Source organism: Propithecus coquereli, unplaced genomic scaffold (assembly GCF_000956105.1).
Source record: "Propithecus coquereli isolate 6110/MARCELLA unplaced genomic scaffold, Pcoq_1.0 Scaffold3, whole genome shotgun sequence".
Classification (NCBI taxonomy): Eukaryota; Metazoa; Chordata; class Mammalia; order Primates; family Indriidae; genus Propithecus; species Propithecus coquereli.
Genome location: NW_012148618.1, coordinates 14,094,836 through 14,106,180, shown reverse-complemented (window position 1 = coordinate 14,106,180; position 11,345 = coordinate 14,094,836).

The window sequence follows — 11,345 nt, the reverse complement described above, 5'->3', positions numbered from 1 at the left end:
GTGATATAGCACCTTTTGTATTATCCTGGATAGAGCTGGAACCCATTCTACTAAGTGAAGTATCCCAAGAATGGATAAATAAGCACCACATGTACTCACTAGCAAATTGGTATTAACTGATGAACACTTAAGTGCACATACAGTAATAACTTTCATCTGGTGTTGGTCAGATGGGAGTGGGGAGAAGGGGATGGGTATACACACACCTAAGGGGTGCAGTGCGCACCATCTGGGGGATGGACACGCTTGAAGCTCTGACCTGGGTGGGGCAAAGGCAATATACGTAACCTAAATATTTGTACCCCTGTAGTATGCTGAAATAAAAAAAAAAATTGTGGGAGAGATCATAGCTTGGGAAAGAATCAAGAAAAATTTAATTATGGAGGTGGCATATAAAGGATGGGTAGTATTTCTGACTGGCAGAGATTGAGGTTAGGGTGGGTAGAAGCACTTTTCACCAAAACCTAACATGAACCAAAGCATTAAGGTGAGAAAATGCAGCACATGGTGCTGGGACAGTGCATATTTCAATTTGGCTGGGCCTGGGCTGTGCCTGTGTTATCATAGGTAGGAAAGTGAAGACACGAGCAGAGGAAGTATGGAACTGGCAGTGTGAACAAACCAGATGCTGAGTAAAAGAACATAGTGTAATAATAACAAGATAAGGCTAACCACAAGTGTCAGGGAATGTTAGCATAAGTAGAAAAGTGACATATGAGTAGAAGAAATATGAAAACAAATAGTGTAAATAAATGGGATGCTGAGTAAGAGAGCATATTATAACAATAACAAGATAAGGATAACCACAAGTGTCACAAGAAACACAACAAACAACACAGGGCACATTATAGGACATTACAGTTTGGGCCCCCCCTTCCCTAGAGGACTCTGGGCCCACGACATATCTGGGCCTAACCATATAAGGCGAAGAACTCCCCTCACCCAACAGCAAGAAGGAGACAACATCCCCATTGGTCAAGAAAAAAAGAGGAAGAGAAAAGGTCACAAGGTCACACTCTATAAATGTCAAGAGTGAAGATAACAGTTCTGCTTTGGCAAGATGGATCTGGCAACAACACAGGGAACTGACTGCCCAGTGGAGAGGTATGAGAGGGAATCCTGTTGGAAGGAGATTGTAATAATCCAGGTAGTGGGTAATTACAAAGACCTGAAAAAGGAAGATAGGAGAGTGTGACATTAAGATCAGAAAGGAAGAATCAGATGTAAAAATAATTGTAAAGACAGAAACTATAGAAATTGACAGCTGATTGGATATTCAAGGGAAAAAAAAAAGACTTAAAAGATAGTGCCAAAATTTGGAACCCTGGTGAGTGTTGCCCATATCAATAAAATAAAATAAAATTTTTGATTGTGTCTAATACTTTACCACTAGAAAACATCTGGATGGATATTTTAAAACAAAATTTGGAAGATATAATTGTGATGATCTGATTTAAAACACAGGCAATGTGGCATGTGTCAAATGCATTTGGAAAGACCTTGGAGGAACCTCGTACCACATTTCTCCAGAAATGGGGTATGAGAGGAACAGCCACATTGTCAAGGCATCATGGACAGAGAAACATGGTTTAAAGTCACAAAATCCAGCAGTCTGAATTTCAGACACTGACCGAACTCCAACCAAGTCACTTCTTTCATGGTGCTCAAAGTGAGTAGGAAAAGGAATTTATTTATTTAATGATGGTTAATGATTCTCCAGGGAAATACTGTTTGATCAGCTAATCACTACAATTTAGCATAAAAGGAGGCTCTCAGTTCCTGACAGTCAAAGCAGAAAGGTAAATAGATTCCTTGTTATCTCATAAAGCAAGCAGGCAGCAATTCACCATGAAAGCAAACTTACCTAGAACTAAAGTCAAGGGAGCATGTATCACTTGGACATTTAGCAGTACAATGTACATTGTCACCAATAGCCATACATTGAATTATGTAACTCCCATAAACATAAGATGTAGAAATTGTCTTCAAATCACTTTCTTATACTGGCTTGTTAAAAATCCAAAAATATAGTATTAAATCATTGGTCTATGAATTCATTTCTATAGAGAGCTAAAGTATGTAATCAAAACAGGTAGTTCGTGTGTGTGTAAAGATGTTTTAAATTATTTTTTTAAATTGTGGTAAAATACATATAAAATTTACCATCTTAACCATTTTAAGTATACAGTTCAGTGAATATAACAATATTCATATTGTTATGCAACTATCACCACTTAACATAATGTCCTCAAGGTTTATCCATGTTGTCTGTAGCATGTGTCAGAATTTCCTTGCTTTTAAGGCTGAATAACATTCCATTATATGTATATACCACATTTAGTTTATCCATTCATCTGTGATAGATACCTGGGTTGTTTTCACATTTTGGCTGTTGTGAATGATGCTGCTGGACATTGTTCACGATATGATGTTATCCATGTGTACCAGACATTTCTTAAGCTTTTGAGGGATAACTCCTTTTACTCCTTAACAAAAGAGACATTTGGGGAGAATTTAATCTATGTAATTAATGTTCCATACAAGGAACCTGAAACAACTACAAAACTAAGAAATCACAGATCAAGGAAATTCTGACATGTTCCAACATGGATTAACCATAAGGACATTATGCTACATGAAATAAGCCTGTCACCAAAAGACAAATACTATGTGATTCCGCTTACATAAGGTACCTACAGTAGTCAAATTCACAGAGAAAGAAAGTAGAACAGGGACTTTCAGAGGCTGGGAGGAAGGAAGAATGGGGAGGTAATGTTTAATGGGTATAGAGTTTCAGTTTCACAAGATGATTTTTTGGAGATGGATTGTGGTGATGGTTGCATAGTGTGAGTGTACAATCAATCGGCCCCCCATATCTGAGGGTTCTGCATCTGTGGATTCAACCAACCACGTATCGAAAATATTGGGGAAAAAAATGTCTGTACTGAACATGTACAGACTTTTTTCTTTGTCATTATTCCCTAGCCAGGGGTCTGCAACCTATGGTGAGTTGTGTAATTTTTTAATTATATATTACAATGTAATAATAATAGAAATAAAGTACACAATAAATGTAATGCATTTGAATCATCCTGAAACCATTCCCTCCTGCCCTGGTCTGTGGAAAAATTGTCTTCCATGAAAACGGTCCCTGCTACCAAAAAGGTTGGGGACCGCTGCATATAGTATAACAATTACTTACACAGGATTTATACCATATTAGGTATTATAAGTAATCGAGAGATGTATACAGGAGGATGTGCATAGGTATATGCAAATACTATGTCATTTTATATTAGGGACTTGAACATCCATGGATTTTGGTATCCAAGGGAGGTCCTAGAACCAATCCCCCACAGATACCGAGGGATGACTATACTTAGTGCCACTGTACACTTAAAATGTATAAAATGTACACTTTAAAATGGTTAAGATGGTAAATTTGTAATGTATATTTTCCCACAATTTTTAAAAATAAATTAAAATAAAGGGGGCTTGATCTTATGTCCCTATTAGAGTGACCGTTATTTGTAAGTTATTTTATGGTTGAATAAAAGAGAAAATGATTATGTAGCCACTATGGGATAAGTCAATCAAGGCAAGTTTGGATAATATCAAATCCATTCTTTATGTCTACTTTAAATGTATAGAATAGATGAAGAAACAATAATACGGGCTGTCAGCTTTTACTTTCCTGTGATATAAATGCTACTCTGCTACCTCTGCAATAAGGCATGAATCCACAAGCCTAAAAAAAAAAAATGCAGAGAACTAACACCCTATCAAAAATTAGCAAAAGCACTAATCTCAGCAGTAAAAACTAAAAATTACCAGAAAAAAACTTTTGGTCACATTTTTTCTTAATATTCAAAAAGTTAGCCTTTATTTCTTAAGCTGGTGGTAGATTTACTGGTATTCATTATTTTGTTATTCTTTACATGTTACATGCAATCTTTTTTTTTTTTTTGAGACAGAGTCTCACTCTGTTGCCCGGGCTGCAGTGCCATGGCGTCAGCCTAGCTCACAGCAACCTCAAACTCCTGGGCTCAAGCAATCCTACTGCCTCAGCCTCCCAAGTACCTGGGACTACAGGTATGCGCCACCATGCCTGGCTAATTTTTTCTATATATTTTTAGTTGTCCAGCTAATTTCTTTCTATTTTTAGTAGAGACGGGGGTCTCACTCTTGTTCAGGCTGGTCTGGAACTCCTGACCTCGAGCGATCCTCCTATCTCGGTCTCCCAGAGTGCTACGATTACAGGCGCGAGCCACCGCGCCCGGCCTTCATGCAGTCCTTAGTACTTAAATATTTGGCACAAAATTCTGAGAAAAATTTAATCAAAAAGTATAATAAATGTATACTCTATTGTCTTCATTAAAATATGAAAAATATTAAAACATGCATTCTCTTTGACCTGTTATTTTTATTTACAGTAACTTTACCCTAGGAAAAATGTGGATGTGTGCAGAGATTTACCAATAAGTCTGTTCATTAAAGCAAAGTTTATAATAAAGGAAAAATTAGAAACTACAGTAAATGTTCCACAATAGGAGTCTTAAATATAAAACGGTACACCCATACAAGGGTGTAAACCTGTTTTTACAGCTGTGTTCCAATACTACAAGATTCAAGTTGCTGCGATTTTAAAATCATGCTCAAGGACTTCTCAACATCTACATTTCCAACAGACCAAAGATTAAGCAAAATGAAAAACAATCTTTAATGTTAAAAAAGACATGCCAGGAACTACTGAGATAATCTGGGCAATGCGCAAGGAATTATGGACCCATGCAAGTGAAAGAATTACAGGAGGCCAGGGTATAATTTTACTAGAATTCTAAAAATAGTTGATAACATTTACAAATGGAAACCTTCAGTACTAAACGCTTAATATCACATTTTATGTATGTTTTACCTTTATATTTATTCAAGTACTATCTGCACATCATTTATTCTTTGTTTTCTCAACTTTCTGAAGTAGTCTTTAAACACAAACACACACTACACTGCACACACACACACACACGCACACACACATATATAAAATGTATCTAGGACAAATTTATCTCGTCCAAGAACTTGGGGACACGGCCATGATTCTCTTTTGAGGAAGTTCAAGTCCTGACAGTCTGTACTGCGGAGCCAGGAGTTGTTCCTCATTAAACGGAGGAATACATCGGGGCCTGGACAGCATGACCTGGTTACAGTGACCTCGGAAGTTCGTGCTGGAAAAAGGACACGCTGCCGTGTTCGCCAACTTGCCCTGCCTCCTGCGCGAGCGTTTCTTAGTAAAAGCCCCGGAGAGTCAAAGACATTCCGGGAACGGGGCGGAGTATCCGAGAGCGGACCCCGCCCTCCGACGCTGGTCACGCCCCTCTCGAGGCCCCACCGGCTCATTCATTGCACCGAGAGAGCCGCGCGGTTTCGATGCGGACGGTGAAAAGGCTCAAAGGTTTCTCCCCTGTTACTCTTGTCACGCTCATGGTGTGATGATATCCCCTGAACTTGGGATGTGAGGAGCCGGTGCTGGTGAGCTGGAATTCGAGGAACGGGATTCCAGGGTGGCGGCTAGCGTGGGGGTGGTTCTGGGCGGCCAGGAAAAGGAGAGGCAGAGTCTCAAAGGACCGCAAACCAAAAAGCCAGGCTCCAAAAACTAGAAGGATTTGGGTTTGGACGTTAATGCTTAGGGTAGGGGGCGGGAGGTGAGTCGGGCAGAGAGGGCAGAGTCAGGAACAGGAAGAAGACCACGGAATTGGGCGAGACTCAGTAGAAGCTGAACTGCATAACGTCTCCATTCAGGCTGGAAGCAGGTGCTCTGGCTAAACAGCAGCCCTCTTCGCCCTACCGAGGCACTGCAGGTATGTGAGCTCGCCTCTCAGCCCCACTGTCGATGGGATTAGGGCATCCCCAGTGGGGAAACCAGTGGCTTTATTTTCTAATATTTTTATTATACTCAAAAGTATACATACAATACATTTAGTTTAAGGGAGTATTTCGACAAATTTGCCACTAAAAAAATGTTTACTATGAAGAAATTGTCTCAAGTGTTCCCCATTTACACTTTCCAGAGGAGTCTTTTTAATGCTGGAGCTCACTCTTTTGTTACTGACCTCTACATATTCCTTGACCTGCTCATGGTGATAGCTGTGGGCTTTCAGAATCAAATGATATCTACTGACTCCCACAAAGAAAGACAGGGAACTAACCCTCTTTTACAACAACCACAAGAAATGCCGTAAGGACCATCTTCATTCATACTTTACCCAGACCCCATCCTCTCAAAACAGTTGTATCACCTTCGTGTGATAGAGTTGACCTTAGTGTGACTGTGTAATTTCGGTTTAGAGTGGAGCTGAATTCTACTCTGAGCTCTGATTGTATAGCTAAATAATAATCATATTATAGAAAAAGGGATAGACAAACTTTTTCTGTAAAGGGCCAGATAGTTTGTGTTTCAGGTTTTGTGGGCCATCTGATCCCTGTTACAAGTGTTCAGCTCTTCATTGCACCGAGAGAGCAGTGATAGTAGTAGTCCAATAAAACTTTATTTATAGATACTGAAATTTGAATTTCAAATAACTTTCTCGAGTCACACAATATTATTTTGATTTTTTCAACCATTTAAAAATGTAAAAACTATTCTTAGCTGAGGGAAGTCCAAAAGCGACGATAGTTGGGCCAACCAAATTTGTCAACACCTGGATAAGCTATTAGCAGGTTATTGCCTAAAATCCCTCTTTTGTCATCAAATTACTGTGAACAGTTGCTGGGCAAAAAAGGTATATTTTATTAGAGATAATTATATTCAAAGATAAATTATTTTGAACTTCATAAAACTGATATCTGAATGGCAGTATTTTGGGACCCAATTATTCAAACACTATTAGATCCACTAAGGAAAAGCCTACAGTGAAAATAGAAGAAAAAAATTTTAATACTTTATTCTTTTTTTGAGACAGTCTCACTCTGTTGCCCAGGCTAGAGTACAGTGGCATGACCATAGCTCACTGCAACCTCCGATGCCTGGGCTCAGTGATACGCCTGCCTCAGCCTCCCTGGTAGCTCAAACTACAGGCATGCACCACCATGCCTAGCAAATTTTTTAATTTTTTTGTAGAGACAGGGTCTCACTATGTTGCCTAGGCTGCTCTCGGACTCCTAGCCTCAAGAGATCCTCTTTCCTCGGCCTCCCAAAATGCTAAGATCATAGGCATGAACCACTATACCCACCCATAACACTTTATTCTTAACAGTTACTTAAAATTTTAGTATCACCAACCAATATAAAAAAAAAAAACACACACACACACATTACCCTGATTTATGTTAATAAAATATGGGATAAGAACATTGTAATTCAAGATTAATTATCTTCAATTTTGAAGCATCTTTAATGTTTTGTGTCCCCCAAAATTTATATGTTGAAATCCTAACCCCCAAGGTGATGATGTTAGGAGGTGGGCCTTTGGGAGGTGATTAGGCCATAAGGAATGGGATTAGTGCCTTTATAAAAGAGGCCACAGAAAGCTGCCTTGCCCCTTCTACCACGTGAAAACACAGCTAGAAGGTGCTGTCTCTGAGCCAGAAAGCTGGCCCTCACCAGACACTGAATTTGCCTTGATCTTGGGCTTCCCAGTTTTAAGAACTATGATAAATAAATTTCTGTTGTTTATAAGGTACCTGGTTTATGGCATTTTGTTATAGCAGCCCAAACAGTTGGTTTCTTGGGAAATTGGATACCTGGGCAAAGGTTATACAGTTAACCCTTGAACAACACAGGTTTGAACTGTGAGGGTCCACATATATATAGATTTTTTTTTCTGACCAAGTGTAGATCAAAAATACAGTATTCACAGGAAACCCAAGTATGTAGAGGGCCAATTTCTCCTGTATTTGGGTTCTGCAGGACCAAATGTGGACTTGAGTATGCATGGGTTTTGGTATACTGGGGGAGGGGAGTTCTGGAACCAATCCCCCAAGTATATCAAGAAAGGACTAGGTATTAAGTTACATGGCATAAAAATAAAATTATAATATCCTTGCTTTATGGTTATTATAGGTTCTGGTATAATGACATAGGATTAAACTATGTCATTCAGCTTAAATAGTTTTGCTGGCTTTTCATTAATGTGACAAAAAGTTTGTGTGTGTGCGAGTGAATTTATGACAGGAACACGGCCATTTGAATAAATTCACCCAATTGCGTCTTGTCTTTTTTTTTTAATACCATCTGAAAATAATGAATGGACATGTTTCTTGTTTCTTCTTCATACTGAGAGCTTATCTCCTCTCTTTCCACTAATTTTCCTTTCTCCCCTTCCTCCCTTCACTCTCTTCTGCTCATTTTCCTTCTCCTTACTTTGTCTCATGCCTGGAAGGGCATTAGACTCTTCTGTATCTCAACTCCACTTGCCCTTCCACAGAAATCACAAGTCTTTGCTTTCTTCGTGCCTTCTCTCCATTTCTTTCATTCATTTCCTCTTTTTTTCTTTTTTCCTCTTCCAAAATTACAATAAGATGAGAACAATTAACTTGTGTTTTCATTTTTTTCATTCTAGACCTTCAGTTGTGGTATTAATGAAATAGGGCAATTCTGGAAATTTTAGTCTTTTCTAAGTCTCCTTATTCTTTATCCATATGATTAACCCCACCTAACCAGGTCCTTAGGGTCTCTGTGCTCTTTTATTACTTTATTCATAGAGTTATTTTTCTGCTACCACCCTCCCTTTGTCATTATCTCTCCTCCAGGTTACCATCTGGTTTCAGGTTGAAACCTTGCTTTTCAGACAGTGTAGCTAAGAACCTCAGACAGACCTGGGTTGAAACAAGCTCTGCCACTTATTAGCTGTGTGACCAGGCAAATCTTTAACCTCCCTGACTCACTTTTATCTGACCTCTAAAATGGAGACTAATAGTAGTCTCTGCTTCACAAGGTTATTTAAAGGAGATAATGCTTTGGGGGTTAATGATTTTCTTATGGGCTGTCTGCCTAAGCCCTTTCCATCTCCATCAGCTCATCATCAGCTTAGATTTGTCATTCCCCATATCTCTCAAAAGCTTAAGCTCCCCTTTACTTCTGTCCTCTGTCATCCTCCTCTTGAGTTCCCAAACTTCTTTTGTTGTGAGATCACCAGTTCCCACATGCAGACCCTCATATTTAGGCCATAAATTATTTATCTCCTTGGAACAGGTTAACATAGAATAGCTTGAATATAATTCAATTACATTATAATTTCCCTGATCCAACACCATATTACTATGTCCACCAGTACTACTTCTGTGTTACTTGCTATTTTTTAAACAGATGAGTACTAGTTAACTTAATAAATTATTTATAATGACACTGTACATTTGTATGGCACTTGATAATTGACAAAGTCATTTCACATTTTCTTATTTAATTCTTATAACCTACTTACCAGGTAAATTTTATCATCACAGTTACAGATGAGAAAATTGAGGTTCAGAGATTTTTTAAGTGACTTGACTTTGCAGTGGTAAGTAGTGAAATCAGAATTCAAACCCTGGGTATTCTGGGCTCCACACTTTTCTCTGTATCACACAGCCTACTAAGAGTGTAGGCAAAACTGAAGGTAAGATTTGTCTTTGGCTTCTGTAGCTGCCTTTTTTCCCCTCGCCATTCCCATCTGTGGTGGCAACTATGATGTGCCACCCAGAAACCTCTTCAGGAATGAAGGACTTACTCCCCCAACTGCTCAGAGTGCTGCCAGCAAAAAGCCATCAGGGATTGCCTCGGCTGAAGATGGCTTCCTTGCTCAAGGTGACTCCTCTTGCCAGGGCTGCCCACATCTAATGATTGATCAACATAAGGGTGTAAAAACATTTCCTCCTGGTCCCAACTAGGGCTAACTCTGAAAGAGGGTTGGTTAAGATTCAGATTGCATTGCAGCTCAGTTTCTCTCTCAGCCCAATCATGTTTCTTTTCCTTTCCTCGCCTTCCACAGCTGTTGTTCCCAAGAATACTCCCTAATAAACCTCTTCCATGCTAATGTTTCAGAGTCAGCTTCTTGTAAAACTAAACCTCCAACCCATGATGTGTACAATTCCAAAGACTTGGATTTCAGGATCAGTTAAACTAATCCCTACTTAAAGATAATTTGATAAGAGGTTATCCTCCCAGACATACTTTCATGTTAATAAGGTCCCAAGTTGAAAATTCTAAGATCCCTAGGAAGAAGCCCCTAATAATGAAATAAGTATGGCAAGTGCTACCCTCTAATCTGGCTTTGGAAGTTGTTGTGGGACCAATGCATATTTTGCAAGTTGATTTTTAAGGCTTTATTTTAATAACCATTTATAAATTTCAATTACAGTAATGTAAATCATTGTATTTTTAGTCTTTTCTGAGGTCCCCTCCCCGCCCCCAAATATTGAGCATCCTTGTTATGGTAGGCAGCCAGCCACTGTGTGGATACAAAGCTTAAACAGAGTGCCTGCTCTCAAGAAGCTCACAGTCTATCAGGGTCAACAGATATCTAAATAATTAACCCTAACGTCACATGATAAGTGCTAGGTCAGAACCATTTAACGTGCAATGAGAACACGGAGCAATTCTGACTGTCGGAGAATGGGAGAATCAGAAAACTCAGAATCATATATAAACTTAGCCCTGAACAATAAGCAGGTATCCCTTTATAGAAAGAGGTGTTGTGAAGGGGAAGAGTGGCACTCTAGGCCAAGGAACTAAGCTATGCAAAAGCACAGAAGTATGAGACTGGATGGTGTTATTTGGGAAATACAGTGTGGATAAAGTTTAAGGTGAGGGGGTGGCAAGGGAGGTTAGACTGACAAAAATAATTTCAAGCCAGATTGAGAAGAGCTTTGAATGCCATGCTTAAGGGTTAAGTCTTATCCTAGGGCAGCTGTCCACCATATGTAGGTAAAAGAGTTACATGACCAGATTTATATTTAAGAATAATTCTGGCAGGAAAATAAAGGATGAATATGAGCAAGAGAATGGAAACAAGGAAACCAATTAGGGAGGCTGCTCTTCTCTAATCTGGATGAGAAATACCAAGGATTTGTACCAGACAGGAGGAATACAGATAGGCACTGCTATTATCCCACACAAGGAAAAAACATCCCAGAGAAGGGCACCCAGGTGTTCTCAATTCTGATTGCTCATTAGGATCACTTGGGAGGGGTTTACAAACAGCAACTAATACTCAGGCCCCACCCCTTTCTAATTTAATCAAAATCACTAGAGTGAGGCCTAACATTGGAATTTTTAAAAAGTTCCCAGGCAATCCTAATGTATAGTCAGGGTTGAAAACCTCCAGAACAATCTGTAAATGAGGATTCTAAGGAAAACAGTTCTAAGCATG